We start from the raw sequence: 15,630 nt of genomic DNA, 5'->3' as shown, positions 1-15,630 counted from the left end.
TGGGGGGGGGTGTGGGTGTGTGTGTGGGGGGGGGGACACACAATCCTACATGCGCAGAGGCGGATCCCAGAGAAACTACATTTCCCACCACACCTGGGGCTTTCCAGGAGCTCCCCCCCCGGGGTGCAGGCTCAGCCCAGCTGGGAGGGGCCGAGAGCCGGGGGGGGGGGGTGGCCGGGAGAACAAAGGAGGAAGGACCGTGTGCGCGATCCGCGGCTCTGTGAGTCTGTGCCGGGGGGGGGGGACGGGACGGGACCGACCTTCCTTAACCCCCCCGGCCCCCCCCCCGGGCCCCGCTCCCGCTGGAGCCGCCCTGGGGCCGCCCCGGGCTCCGCCCGCCCCGCTGCAGCCTCCAGGTACCGGAGCGAGCCCCGGGGGGGGGGGCGGTGACTCTGCCCCGGGTCCGGGGGGGGGGGGGGACCCGGCCTCTCGCAGCGCCGGGGGGAGGGGGCCGGGCGGGGGGAGACCGGGGGGGCAGGAGAAGGGGGCGGGGGGAGACGGGGGGGGCAGGAGAAGGGGGCGGGGGGAGACGGGGGGGGGGCAGGAGAAGGGACGGGGGGGGCAGGAGAAGGGGCGGGGGGAGACGGGGGGGGACGACAGGAGAAGGGGGCGGGCAGGAGAAGGGGGCGGGGGGCGACCGGGAGGGAGAGGAGAAGGGGGCGGGGGGAGAACGGGGGGGGGCAGGAGAAGGGACGGGGGGGGCAGGAGAAGGGGCGGGGGGAGACGGGGGGGGGACGACAGGAGAAGGGGGCGGGCAGGAGAAGGGGCGGGGGGAGACCGGGGGGGCAGGAGAAGGGGGCGGGGGCAGACCCGGGGGGGGCAGGAGAAGGGGGACAGGGGGAGACCTTGGGAAAGGGGCAGATGGAAAAATATCTGCACAGCCGGGATATGGCGGGGAGAGGAGAAGAGCAGGGGACCCCCGGGGAGACAAGGGTGGGGGGCTGAGATCCCCTCGGATTTACCGCTGCCCCCTCCCGTGGGGATAGCGGACCCCTGCCCACCCCCTGGGGGTGATGTCCTGTCCCGTCCAGTGGCACGGAGACCGCTGGGAGAGCAGTGAATGACTCTCCTCTGCAGCCTTCGCTGACATCCAGGTGGCTTTCTGCTCATGCTGTACAGCCGGGGTGGGCAAACTTTTTGGCCTGAGGTCAAGTATCGGGGGCAGCCGTGTGAGTCTGGATCTGTAAAAGCTGCAAAGAGTCCTGTTGCAGAGCAGCAGCCGTGTTAGTCTGTATCCGCAAAAAGAACAGGAGGACTTGTGGCACCTTAGAGACTAACCCATTTATTTGAGCATGAGCTTTCGTGAGCTACAGCCCACTTCGTCGGACGCATGCCGTGGAAAATACAGGGGAGAGATTTTTGTATACACAGAGAACATGAAATCTCTCCCCTGTATTTTCCATGGCATGCGTCCGATGAAGTGAGCTGTAGCTCACGAAAGCTTATGCTCAAATAAATGGGTTAGTCTCTAAGGTGCCACAAGACCTCCTTTTCCTTAAAGAGCCCTGTGGCACCTTATCGACTAACAGACGTATTGGAGCATAAGTTTTCGTGGGTGAATACCCACTTCGTCGGATGCCTGGAGTGGAAATTTCCAGAGGCAGGTATAAATATGCAAGTAAGAATCAGGCTAGGGATAAGGAAGTTAGTTCAATCAGGGAGGATGAGGCCCTCTTCTAGCAGTTGAGGTGTGAACCCCAAGGGAGGAGAAACGGCTTTTGTCGTTGGCGAGCCATTCACAGTCTTTGTTTAATCCTGAGCTGATGGGGTCAAATTTGCAAATGAACTGAAGTTCAGCAGTTTCCCTTTGAAGTCTGGTCCTGAAGTTTTTCTGCTGCAGGATGGCGACCTTTACATCTGCTATTGTGTGTGTCCAGGGAGGCTGAAGTGTTCTCCTACAGCTTTTTGTGTATTGCCATTCCTAATATCTGATTTGTGTCCATTTATCCTTTTACGTAGGGACTGTCCCGTTTGGCCGATGTACATGGCAGAGGGGCATTGCTGGCACATGATGGCATACATGACACTGGTGGACGTGCAGGTGAATGAACCGGTGACGGTGTGGCGGATCTGGTTAGGTCCTGTGATGGTGTCTCGGGTGTAGATATGTGGGCAGAGTTGGCATCGAGGTTTGTTGCATGGATTGGTTCCTGAGTTAGAGTTACTACAGTGCGGCGTGTCGTTGCTGGTGAGAATATGCTTCAGGCTGGCGGGCTGTCTGTGGGCGAGGACTGGCCTGCCTCCCAAGGCCTGTGAAAGTGAGGGATTGTTGTCCAGGATGGGTTGTGCATCACTGACGATGCGCTGGAGAGGTTTTAGCTGAGGACTGTATGTGATGGCCAGTGGAGTGCTGTTCGTTTCTTTCTTGGGCTCCTCTTGCAGCAGGAGGCTTCTGGGACGCGTCTGGCTCTCTTGATCTGTTTCCTTATTTCCTCTTGTGGGTATCGTAGTTGATTAGCCTGATTCTTGCTTGCATATTTATACCTGCCTCTGGAAATTTCCACTCCGTGCATCCAACGAAGTGGGTATTCACCCACGAAAGCTCATGCTCCAATACGTCTGTTAGTCTATAAGGTGCCACAGGACTCCTGGCCACTTTTTTGGCCTGAGGGCCACATCTGGGTGGGGAAATTGCATGCAGGGCCGGGGCAGGGGGTCGGGGTGTGGGACGGGGTGCGGTGTGCAGGAAGGGGCTCAGGGCAAGGGGTTGGGGCAGAGGAGGGGTGTGGGATGTATGAGGGGGCTCAGGGCAGGGGTTGGGGTGGAGGAGGTGTGCGGGGTGTGGCAGGGAGTTGGGGTTCAGGAGGGGTTTGGGCTCCAGCCCAGCGCTGCTTACCTGGAGTTGCTCCGAGGTGGCAGCAGTGTGCACCGGGGTCAGGACAGGCTCCCTGCCTGCCCTGTCCCTATCCCCGCACCACTCCCAGAAGTGGCCAGCACCGTGTCCCTCTGGGGGGGCGCAGAGGGCTCCATGAGCCTCCCTCACCTGTGGGTACCTCCCCTAAAGCTCCCATTGGCTGCGGTTCCCCATTCCCTGCCAATGGGAGCTGCCAGGGGAGATACCCCCCCCCCCCAGGGGCCACAGGGACGTGGTGCCGGCCATTTCAGGGAGTGGCGCGGGCCCGTGGCGCCCGGGGGGTGGCAATCCCATGGGCCGGACCCAAAGCCCTGAGGGGCCGGATCCGGCCCCCGGGCCATAGTTTGCCCACCCCATGCACTAAGCTCCAGAGGTCCCCGGTGCAATGCTGCCCAAGACAGGGTGTTACGTTCTCTCCAGTCCTTCCCCCTTTTCTCTCTAGATAGCAAAGGTCAAAATCTATGGTGATCCCCCGCCCCGTTTTCTCTCAAATTCCTGAGACGTTCTCTGTTCTCCTCCACCGATTGTACCCCGTTTTCTCTCCACTTCTCCAATGTCCAGTTCAAATCTCAGGTTTGGGGAGTTTCCCTCCCCATGGTTTTACCTGCAGCGACTTGTCCTTGTTTAGGTGGGAAATCATTTCCCTGAATGATTTCGGAAATGGGAAGAGGGTTAATGGGCAGAGGTTGGGAGAGCCCTGAGGCAGGGACACCTCTGGGCTGGGCTGGGGGGGCCGTTCTCTGCTGGCCCAGGAAGGGGAGGCAGTAGCAAGCGCCCCCCATGGAGACGGCCCCAGGTTTCCCAGTCCCAGCTACTTTCCCCTCCCTGTCCCGCCCAACCCAGCAGCCCCTGCCCCCCCACACCGCCTGCTAGTCAAATTCCCAGACCCCACAACCAGTGACCTTCTGACTCCAGCCCCGCTCCTTTCCCGTGTGAAAGCCACATCACCCAGAGCTCCCCGCCGGCCATGCGAAGGGGTGGCAAGAAGAATCCATCCCATTCTGTTGTTCATTGAATATCGCTGTATAATCCCCTCAAATTTCCCCTCTTTTCTCTTGAACGGTTGAAGGGTGACATAAAATCTCCCCAGATGTTGGTTCTTTTCTCTTATATTGGCAAATATTTAGCGTGTGCCCTGTTTTCTCCTCAGTTCTGAAATACTGATATCAATTCCTTGAAATCTTCCCGCTTTTCTCCCCAGGTGTCTGGCTGAGATCAGGGCTCTTATGGTGCTGACGGTGGCTCGGGCCTTGCCTGAGATCAGGAGCCCCCCCCCGCGTGCCGGGCACGGCACAGACCCTGACCGAGTTTGGGGCCCTCGTTGCGCCAGGGACTGCCCGCGCCCCGACAGAGAGCAGGGACCTTGTCGGGCCAGGGGCTACAGGGACCTTGGCTGAGCTCCGGGCCCCTGTTGTGCCAGGCCCTGCAGAGACCCCCACACGGGTCAGACCCCACTGTTGTGACAGGCGCTGTGGAGACCCCAACGGAGATCTGCGCCCTTATTGTGCTGGGCACTGAAGAGACCCCAGCTGACATCAGACCCCCCCATTGTGCCAGGTAAAACGGAGACCTGGACCGAGATCACGGCCCCCCTCGTGCCAGGCAGCGCACGACTGTGGCCCAGACTGCGGCCTCCGGGGTCCTGGGCACTTTAGAGACCTCGACTGCGATCTGTGTCCCCGCTGGGCCTGGCCCTGCACTGACCTCGGCCAACATCATGCCCCACCACTGTACTGGGCTCTGCACAGGCCCTGACGGAGATCCTCCCCCCACATTTGGCCAGATGCTGCAGGGACCCCAAACAAAATCAGGGCTCCTGTAATGGCGGGAGTTGCAGAGCCCCCAGCTGAGCCCCTGTTGTGCCAGGCACTGTAGAGAAGCCCGTGGAGATCAGTGGCTCTGTTGTGCCATTCACTGCACAGACCCTGACCTACATCACCAGTTAGGTCTTTTGCCCCCACTGCTCCCCTTGGGAGGCTGTTCCAGAACCACACTCCTCTGATGGTTAGAAACCTTCCCCTAATTTCAAGCCTAAACTTGTTGATGGCCAGTTTATATTAATTTGTTCTGAATCTGGGGTCCACGTTGGAGCTTAACTTCAATAACTCCTCTCCGTCCCTGGTACTTATCCCTCTGAGGTATTTATAGAGAATGATCCTGTCTTCCCCCCCTCAGCCTTCTTTTGGTTCGGCTAAACAAGCCAAGCTCTTTGAGTCTCCTCTCGTAAGGCAGGTTTTCCATTCCTCGGATCATCCTAGTAGCCCTTCTCTGCACCTGTTCCACTTTGAATTCATCCTTCTTAAACATGGGAGACCAAAACCGCACACTCTATTCCAGATGAGGTCTCACCGGTGTCTTATAGAATGGCCCTAACACTTTCCTGTTTCTACTGGAATTACATTGCCTGATGCACCCTAAGACTGCATTAACCTTTTCCATGGCTGCATCTCGGTGGCAGCTTATAGTCATCCTGTGATCAGCCAATACTAGGTCTTTCTCCTCCTCTGTCACTTCCAACTGTTAAGTCCCCAGTTAACAGCAAAAATACTTGTTGTTTGTCCTCAAATGCACGACCTTGCACTTTGCACTATTAAATATCATCCCATTTCTATTACTCCAGTTTACAAGGACATCCAGATCTTCTTGTATGATAATCTGGTCCTCCTCCGTATTGGCAATCCCTCCCAGCTTTGTGTCACACTCCCACTTTCTGTGCCAAGGTCACTAATAAAAATGTGGAATAAGATTGGTCCCAAGACCAACCCCTGAGAAACTCCACTATTGACCTCCCTACAGCCTGGCAGTTCAGCATGATCCCTTGTAGTCTCCTCTTTAACCAGTTCCTTATCCACCTTTCAGTTCTCATATGAATCCCCATCTTCTCCAATTTAATTAAATGTCCCATGTGGAACTGTATCAAATGCCGTACTGACATCCAGATAGATGAGAGCTACTGCATTTCCTTTGTCGAAAACATTAGTTATCTTCTCACAGAAGGAGATCAGGCTGCTCTGGCAGGATCTACCTTTTGTAACACCATGTTTTATTTATTTATAGAGCTGAAGGCTGGAAGGAACTGTTAGCAATAGGCTGAGAGTGGCCATGTGGAGGTGGGGGAAGGGATGGCAGACCGTGCGGAGGTGGGAGGGGACGCGGTGTTGGATTTTGTTTTGTAGGAGTCCATGTCCCTGCTCCCTGTGGCCGTGGTGCCTTCCGTACCAAAGCAGCATGTCAGCGGAGCAGACGCACACACCATCGCTCCATCTGGAACACGCGGCGTTCACTGCCAGACGGGATGGGCGATTTTTCAGGGGCCCAGCTTGATATGCCTGGCTGGGGTGGATCCAGTTGGACGGGGGTCTGGGGCTCTGATAGTTTGGGATGTTCCTTTTTGCATAGTCAGTTCTTTCCCTTTATTGTTTTCCCCCTGCCTGTGCCCGAGGCCACTCTCTTCTTAACTTGCTTTTGTTATTTCAGTTCCAGTTGTTAAATGAGATCTAATAATTGCAAAGCTGAATGAAAGATAAACCAAACAGAACCATTTGAATTTTGGCACATACCTGGTAGAACTACACCTCATGAGGGTACGCTGTAATTACTTGGTTACCTATAGCATTTTCTGGTGGGGTGGATGAAGCAATGTCAAAGAGCCAAAGTGCTTTTTAGGGCAAAAGGGCTTGTCAGGTGTTTGCTCTCTAGGGAGCATGCCACTGGCCAGGGCTTGCAGACTTTCAGGAGTGGGGAGCTGGATAGTATTTACTGATCTCAAAATAAAAGGTTAAGATGGCTGGTTCATAATATCCGATGAAATCTTCCAAACTATTATAGAAATAGACCCTAATGCTATTAAAGCAACATGGTATTAATACTGATTCAAAACCGAAATTAAAATAATGAGATAAACGCATGAGAACTGAACTGACACCTAACTTCCATGTCTTAATGCCTGAACTTTTGACACTCACTCACACCATCTTTTTTTTTAAAGCTATGCACCGCACACAGTCAAGTTAATGAAGGAAAGCACACCAATTATTGACTGCTTTGTGTTGCATTCGCATCTGATTAAGCACCTAATTAAAACTGTACCACTGTAAGTGGAAACGCCTCAACGGAGCTTCGCTCCAATGTGTTTAAATCTGAATGAAAAGTTTCTAAATTAAATACATGGCAGGATGGTAAACAAGGGGAAACACAGAAGTGCCTCTACCGCGTCCTGTTGACTTCTTGTCCCAACCCCCTGCATAAGTTCTGGCCTCTTGGTCAACTGAGCTCCCAGTCCCACATCAGCTGTGCCCTCTCCTAGCCTAACCCGTTTCTACCGCAGTTCTTCATCCCCCTCGTCCAGGCAGGGGGTTGGCGCTGCAGCCCTAAGGCACCTGCGTTAATCACTCTCTCACATACTGGGGCTATTTAGATTTCAGGGAATGATTCATCAGTGTTACTGTCTCTGGGAGGTGGGAGAGAGGAGAGACTGAGACGGAGTTTGCTCCCCACACTCTGCTGGGCCATGTTCAACCCTGGTAGCCTCCACGTTACCTCATCCTCCACCCTCCCCCATGTGTCTCTGCTCATGTGTCAGAGTGTCCCCTTCTGATCATAATGCCACTGGCCTCAGCAGAGCTCCCAGACAGGAGCTACCTCATGATGGGGTTACAGTACTGAGAGTAAAATACATCCCAGGGAGGGTGTAATTATCCTCAAAGCAAGCATTAATTCTTTCACTTCCTAGACTGTAAAGTACTTCATTTCAAGTACACTTGAAAGGATTGATTTTTATTAATAAATTGCAGTAAATGTTGATTTCACTGTACACACAAAGATGAAAAATATTTATATAGGTAATATACAGAAATGCTTCTGGAGAAAGTTGAGTTTGATTTACGGATATTTACACTGTATATTTTGCGTGTGACATTGACAATTTGTGTTTGAACAGTTATAAAGATTTGGCTTTTCGAATCTCAACATTTACTGTAATTAAATAAAAAGAAAAGGAGGACTTGTGGCACCTTAGAGACTAACCAATTTATTTGAGCATGAGCTTTCGTGAGCTACAGCTCACTTCATCGGATGCATACCGTGGAAACTGCAGCAGACTTTATATATACACAGAGAATATGAAACAATACCTCCTCCCACCTCACTGTCCTGCTGGTAATAGCTTATCTAAAGTGATCATCAAGTTGGGCCATTTCCAGCACAAATCCAGGTTTTCTCACCCTCCACCCCCCCAACACAAATTCACTCTCCTGCTGGTGATAGCCCATCCAAAGTGACAACTCTCCACACAATGTGCATGACAATCAAGTTGGGCCATTTCTTGCACAAATCCAGGTTCTCTCACCCCCCTCCCAAAAACCACACACAGAAACTCACTATCCTGCTGGTAATAGCTCATCCAAAGTGACCACTCTCCCTACAATGTGCATGGTAATCAAGGTGGGCCATTTCCAGCACAAATCCAGGTTTTCTCACCCCCCCCACCCCCATACACACACAAACTCACTCTCCTGCTGGTAATAGCTCATCCAAACTGACCACTCTCCAAGTTTAAATCCAAGTTAAACCAGAACATCTGGGGGGGGGGGGGGGGGAGGGTAGGAAAAAACAAGGGGAAATAGGCTACCTTGCATAATGACTTAGCCACTCCCAGTCTCTATTTAAGCCTAAATTAATAGTATCCAATTTGCAAATGAATTCCAATTCAGCAGTTTCTCACTGGAGTCTGGATTTGAAGTTTTTTTGTTTTAAGATAGCAACTTTCATGTCTGTAATTGCGTGACCAGAGAGATTGAAGTGTTCTCCGATTGGTTTATGAATGTTATAATTCTTGACATCTGATTTGTGTCCATTTATTCTTTTACGTAGAGACTGTCCAGTTTGACCAATGTACATGGCAGAGGGGCTTTGCTGGCACATGATGGTATATATCACATTGGTGGATGTGCAGGTGAACGAGCCTCTGATAGTGTGGCTGATGTTATTAGGCCCTGTGATGGTGTCCCCTGAATAGATATGTGGACACAGTTGGCAACGGGCTTTGTTGCAAGGCTAGGTTCCTGGGTTAGTGGTTCTGTTCTGTGGTATGTGGTTGTTGGTGAGTATTTGCTTCAGGTTGCAGGGCTGTCTGTAGGCAAGGACTGGCCTGTCTCCCAAGATTTGTGAGAGTGATGGGTCATCCTTCAGGATAGGTTGTAGATCCTTAATAATGCGTTGGAGGGGTTTTAGTTGGGGGCTGAAGGTGACGGCTGGTGGCGTTCTGTTATTTTCTTTGTTAGGCCTGTCCTGTAGTAGGTAACTTCTGGGAACTCTTCTGGCTCTATCAATCTGTTTCTATACTTCCGCAGGTGTGTATTGTAGTTGTAAGAAAGCTTGACAGAGATCTTGTAGGTGTTTGTCTCTGTCTGAGGGGTTGGAGCAAATGCGGTTGTATCGCAGAGCTTGGCTGTAGACGATGGATCGTGTGGTGTGGTCAGGGTGAAAGCTGGAGGCATGCAGGTAGGAATAGCGGTCAGTCACGGCTAACCTGGTGGCTGAACTTTGTGACTTTGTCCTTACCCATAACTATTTTACATTTGGGGACAATGTATACCTTCAAATCAGCGGCACTGCTATGGGTACCCGCATGGCCCCACAGTATGCCAACATTTTTATGGCTGATTTAGAACAACGCTTCCTCAGCTCTCGTCCCCTAAAGCCCCTACTCTACTTGTGCTATATTGATGACATCTTCATCATCTGGACCCATGGAAAAGAAGCCCTTGAGGAATTCCACCATGATTTCAACAATTTCCATCCCACCATCAACCTCAGCCTGGTCCAGTCCACACAAGAGATCCACTTCCTGGACACTACAGTGCTAATAAGCGATGGTCACATAAACACCACCCTATACCGGAAACCTACTGACCGTTATTCCTACCTGCATGCCTCCAGCTTTCACCCTGACCACACCACACGATCCATCGTCTACAGCCAAGCTCTGCGATACAACCGCATTTGCTCCAACCCCTCAGACAGAGACAAACACCTACAAGATCTCTGTCAAGCTTTCTTACAACTACAATACCCACCTGCGGAAGTAAAGAAACAGATTGATAGAGCCAGAAGAGTTCCCAGAAGTCACCTACTACAGGACAGGCCTAACAAAGAAAATAACAGAACGCCACTAGCCGTCACCTTCAGCCCCCAACTAAAACCCCTCCAACGCATTATTAAGGATCTACAACCTATCCTAAAGGATGACCCAACACTCTCACAAATCTTGGGAGACAGACCAGTCCTTGCCTACAGACAGCCCCGCAACCTGAAGCAAATACTCACCAACAACCACATACCACACAACAGAACCACTAACCCAGGAACTTATCCTTGCAACAAAGCCCGTTGCCAAATGTGCCCACATATCTATTCAGGGGACACCATCACAGGGCCTAATAACATCAGCCACACTATCATAGGCTCGTTCACCTGCACATCCACCAATGTGATATATGCCGCCATGTGACAGACTAGGGACCGAATGGCTAGGCAGCAGTTCTGCGGAAAAGGACCTAGGGGTGACAGTGGACGAGAAGCTGGATATGAGTCAGCAGTGTGCCCTTGTTGCCAAGAAGGCCAATGGCATTTTGGGATGTATAAGTAGGGGCATAGCGAGCAGATAGAGGGACGTGATCGTCCCCCTCTATTCGACATTGGTGAGGCCTCATCTGGAGTACTGTGTCCAGTTTTGGGCCCCACACTTCAAGAAGGATGTGGATAAATTGGAGAGAGTCCAGCGAAGGGCAACAAAAATTATTAGGGGACTGGAACACATGAGTTATGAGGAGAGGCTGAGGGAGCTGGGATTGTTTAGCCTGCAGAAGAGAAGAATGAGGGGGGATTTGATAGCTGCTTTCAACTACCTGAAAGGGGGTTCCAAAGAGGATGGCTCTAGACTGTTCTCAATGGTAGCAGATGACAGAACGAGGAGTAATGGTCTCAAGTTGCAGTGTGGGAGGTTTAGATTGGATATTAGGAAAAACTTTTTCACTAAGAGGGTGGTGAAACACTGGAATGCGTTACCTAGGGAGGTGGTGGAATCTCCTTCCTTAGAGGTTTTTAAGGTCAGGCTTGACAAAGCCCTGGCTGGGATGATTTAACTGGGAATTGGTCCTGCTTTGAGCAGGGGGTTGGACTAGATGACCTTCTGGGGTCCCTTCCAACCCTGATATTCTATGATTCTATGTGCCAGCAATGCCCCTCTGCCATGTACATTGGTCAAACTGGACAGTCTCTACGTAAAAGAATAAATGGACACAAATCAGATGTCAAGAATTATAACATTCATAAACCAGTCGGAGAACACTTCAATCTCTCTGGTCACGCAATCACAGACATGAAGGTCGCTATCTTAAAACAAAAAAACTTCAAATCCAGACTCCAGCGAGAAACTGCTGAATTGGAATTCATTTGCAAATTGGATACTATTAATTTAGGCTTAAATAGAGACTGGGAGTGGCTAAGTCATTATGCAAGGTAGCCTATTTCCCCTTGTTTTTTCCTACCCCCCCCCCCAGATGTTCTGGTTTAACTTGGATTTAAACTTGGAGAATGGTCAGTTTGGATGAGCTATTACCAGCAGGAGAGTGAGTTTGTTTGTGTATGGGGGTGGGGGGGTGAGAAAACCTGGATTTGTGCTGGAAATGGCCCACCTTGATTATCATGCACATTGTAGGAAGAATGGTCACTTTGGATGAGCTATTACCAGCAGGAGAGTGAGTTTGTGTGTGTGGTTTTTGGGAGGGGGGTGAGGGGGTGAGAAAACCTGGATTTGTGCAGGAAATAGCCCAACTTGATTGTCATGCACATTGTGTAAAGAGTTGTCACTTTGGATGGGCTATCACCAGCAGGAGAGTGAATTTGTGTTGGGGGGTGGAGGGTGAGAAAACCTGGATTTGTGCTGGAAATGGCCCAACTTGATGATCACTTTAGATAAGCTATTACCAGCAGGACAGTGGGGTGGGAGGAGGTATTGTTTCATATTCTCTGTGTGTATATAAAGTCTGCTGCAGTTTCCACGGTATGCATCCGATGAAGTGAGCTGTAGCTCACGAAAGCTCATGCTCAAATAAATTGGTTAGTCTCTAAGGTGCCACAAGTCCTCCTTTTCTTTTTGCGAATACAGACTAACACGGCTGCTACTCTGAAACCTGTAATTAAATAATTGTTGTCTGACCACCCCCATAACTTCCCACAGCTCTGAACACTGAAATTGTAAACATTAAAAAAGGGCTTTAAAATAACTATCGATATCATCTATTGAAATTAAAAAAAGAAATAGACAAAATTAATTTTGCCAAACCCACTTAACAGCAATCGCAATATGCTAGGGGTTGGAAATTCACAGCTAAGGCATCCAACCTTAATTCTGCCCTGAAGTGACACCAGGCAATACCATAGGGCCATGAATAGTCAATTTAGTGTATAAAGTCCCAAATTAGATTATACCGATTTGTAAAGACACATGAGATCTTTCCCTCAGACCTTCACTGGGTTCTTTCTTTTATTGGTAATTCCCAGAAATCAATAGATAAATAAGATTCTATCACTTATGAAGGGGCCGTTTCAGATTTTTGGGGAGTGTCTATTAATTTGCAAGAAGGGCCACGTGCTGGGAGAGACGGGGCCTTGTTTCATTTTAACTTGTGCATACTCAGCAGCTTCAGGAATTTGGTTCAAAGTATTTACATGTTTCCCTGGCCTGTTCTTAAAAGGGCTGCTATAGACTGTGGGGAGGGGCAGGATCAGGAGCTGAGTCCCTTAGATATTTATAGCTCACTGAAGAAGGATGGGGATTGGCGGGGGTGGGTCTCCAGGAATTTAATAATAAACACACAAATATCATCATTCTTAATGAATTGTCATCTTATGATTCCCCTAACACGCTAATAAACTCTGGCCACCCCAGCAGTCTAGGGAGGGAGTATTAATAAACTCCTGTGGTCAGTGTGGAACCTAAGGCACAAGGATCTTTCAGTGGCTGGGTCAGAGTCACCCAGAGGGAAATTCACTTCACTGGGTAAATCCCTAGTTGCTGGGCTCTGCAGAGGGGTGGGGAGGTGAATTCAATCCCCCATTCCTGGGCATGCACACCCCCCCACAATCCTCACCCTGATCTCAGACGCTACTGAAACCTGCCCCTGAGGTGATGGACCCACTTGGTGCTGCCAGAGCCATCTGCCATGGGACCCAGAGGGGGCAGAGGCCCAGCTCCAGAACTGCTACCCCAGCCCCCATGCTGTGCTGGAGTTCCCCTGGCTTTCCAGTCTGCAGATGGCTCTAGCTGTCTGGGGACCCAGCCCGTGCACCCACCACACACAAACTTTCTCGCCACACATATCCCAGGGTGGGGAAGGACCCTCTGGGGCTGGCTGCAGTCTCCCCTTGCTGCTGTGAGAGGAATGGGATGGTCCCTCATATAAAACACACACCCACCCATGGGCAGATGGGAAATGTAGTTTCTTCCAGGGGATTGAAAATGTTTGATTTAGAGTCCTGAGCTCTCTCTTCCTGTTTGTCTCCTTCTGCCACTTTCAGATCTCTTGGAGAGACAAGGTGGGTGAGGGAATTTCTTTTAGGACCAATTAAAAAAAATACTTCTTTTTAATATCCTGGGGCAAACATGGCTACAAGAACCCGTTCAGTCTCTCTCTTTTTCCCTTTGTACCTCCTCCCCTTCTTACTTCCCGCTCAGCTGAGACTGTCCCATATAATGGGGAAATTAGGGTTCACTCCTGTAATGACTGGGTCCTTCCAACACTAATGGGACACTAAAGCCTCTGTATGTCAGTGACAGCAGCAGCTCTGGGACTCGGAGACATAGGGAGAAGAGATGGGAGTGAGCAGGTGATGTTTGTGCAGGGTGTGAGTTACTCCTCACATGCAGAATTCACGTCCAGCACAGAATTCCTTTTTTTTTCCCTGCAGAAAATACATTCTGCCCGAGAAGTGCTGCATTTCCACGTTTCACGCACCAGAGGCCCCTGTGGCAGCAGACCAGCCAGCAGCCAGCTGGGTTCATCAGAGCACTCTGCCTGCCGAGCCAGGTTAGGACAGACAGAGTGGGGCACATGGGACGGTGGGGGGCGTGTCACAGACTGGGGTCCAGAATGGCTAGTGAGGGGGACAGACTGGGGCATTGGCTCAGGAGATAGTGGGGTGACAGCACTGAGCCAGGGGTTGAATGGGAGGGGGGCTGCAGGGCCACATGGTGACAGGGCGAAGGGAGGTCTCAGGGACCCATGGGGGGGTTTCAAGGCTGATTCCTCACTCCTATACTTTGAGTGCAGAAGTTGGGGGCCTGGAAGGATTCTAAACCTTAATACTGGCCACTCCAGGCTTGTATTTAACTCCCAAGGTTACAGGTTTTCTCTGACCTTGGGTGGGTAGATGCTGCCACCAGCCAAATGCAAAAACCGCTTTGAGAACTCAGGAAGGCGCACTTGGGAATTTCTTCCTGTGAGGTACCCTCAAGCCCTTTCACCCCCACTCCGGGGAAGAGCTGAGAAAGAAAACGAAGGAAGTCAGCTGTCACCACCAGCTAATTAAACAACACGGGCACAAACCTCTTAGGACACAAAAATCCAATCCTGTTCTTAAAAAAGGGTAAATTTTATTAAAAACCAAAAGAAAGGAAATACATCTGGAACTTCAACTTTTTGCTAGATTTAAAAAAAAACAAGTACAAGGATTAAGCGTCAAGATAGATCTCTTGAGGTCCAGCTTAAAGGTTACAAGCAAAAAAAAGAAACGGGGGTTAGCATAGAGCAGTCCACAAGCCATAAAGAAATAAAAGAGATAAACGTAATCACATCTTCCTAGGCATTTCCTGATCTACTTACATATCTGGGGTTTCAAATGAGTAGTTTCTAGGTATAAGCTGGTGATTTTTCAGCCCAAAGCTTTTTACAGCATAGTTCCAACCCTGTCTCTGGGAGAAAAGCACAGTCAGAAAAAGGGGAAGTTTTTTTCCCCAATTTTAAAAAGTTCTAGCCTTCTTTTGGTCAGGTGCCCACTCCTTTCCTTTTACCTATGGACTTTTAAACCCTTTACAGGTAAAGCAAGTAGAGAACAGCTACTAACAGAGATTTTATAGCTAACTGGTTGGCTGGATGTCCATAAAAGGGAGCTCCCCCACCCTTCATTTATCACAGGGGGGCTGCAGGGACACATGGGGATGGGCGATGCTGGGACACACAGGGACAGGGACAGGGGCAGGTGCACCTGATTGAATGGGAGAGGCTTGTGATCAGCTAGGGTCTGCATGAGGGAGGCTCCCCAACTCCCTAACAATCTCTTCCCCTCCCAAAAATATCTGTTCCATACTTCTCCCACCTACACCAAACAACCCACCAGGTTAACTCCCAGACTCCTTCCCTCTCCCTCAACTCCTCTGTTGCCCCTGACTCCTCCAAGCCTTTGCACTGCTTCTGAGGGGTGTAGGAAATATGGTTTTGGGCGGGGGAGTGTCTGTATTGTTAGAGACGTACTTAGTAACAGGTGTTTTGGAATAAATTACCAAAACAATTGAAACTGGCATGATTATATTTTGTTATTTTAACAAATAAAATATGCAGAATTTTGCAGAATTTTAAAATCTTGTGTGTAGAATTTTTTAATTTTTTGGCACAGAATTCCCCCAGGAGTAGTGAGTGCTTGGTAAAATACAGGATGCTGCTGTCTTCTTTCTGATCCGGGAGTCTGGGCTGAGCAGTTGCTGCTCCCCAGTGGTG

At 50.6% G+C, this 15,630-nt stretch overlaps 1 protein-coding gene across 1 annotated transcript in view; it reads left to right on the top strand.

Annotated features, from left to right (window-relative positions):
• Window positions 1-240: 240 nt before the first annotated feature.
• Window positions 241-15,630, top strand: part of LOC311514123 (uncharacterized protein) — a 39,773-nt gene continuing 24,383 nt past the window's right edge. The window contains exons 1-2 of the mRNA XM_084616530.1: window positions 241-356; window positions 13,826-13,944. The gene's annotated coding sequence lies outside the window, so the exon portion shown is untranslated. The remainder of the gene's footprint in view (window positions 357-13,825; window positions 13,945-15,630) is intronic.

Source organism: Lepidochelys olivacea (assembly GCF_965140295.1).
Source record: "Lepidochelys olivacea isolate rLepOli2 genome assembly, chromosome: 28".
In the NCBI taxonomy this organism is placed as follows: Eukaryota; Metazoa; Chordata; order Testudines; family Cheloniidae; genus Lepidochelys; species Lepidochelys olivacea.
The sequence above is the reverse complement of the archived record's forward strand: the minus strand, read 5'-3'. Positions and strand labels throughout refer to the sequence as shown.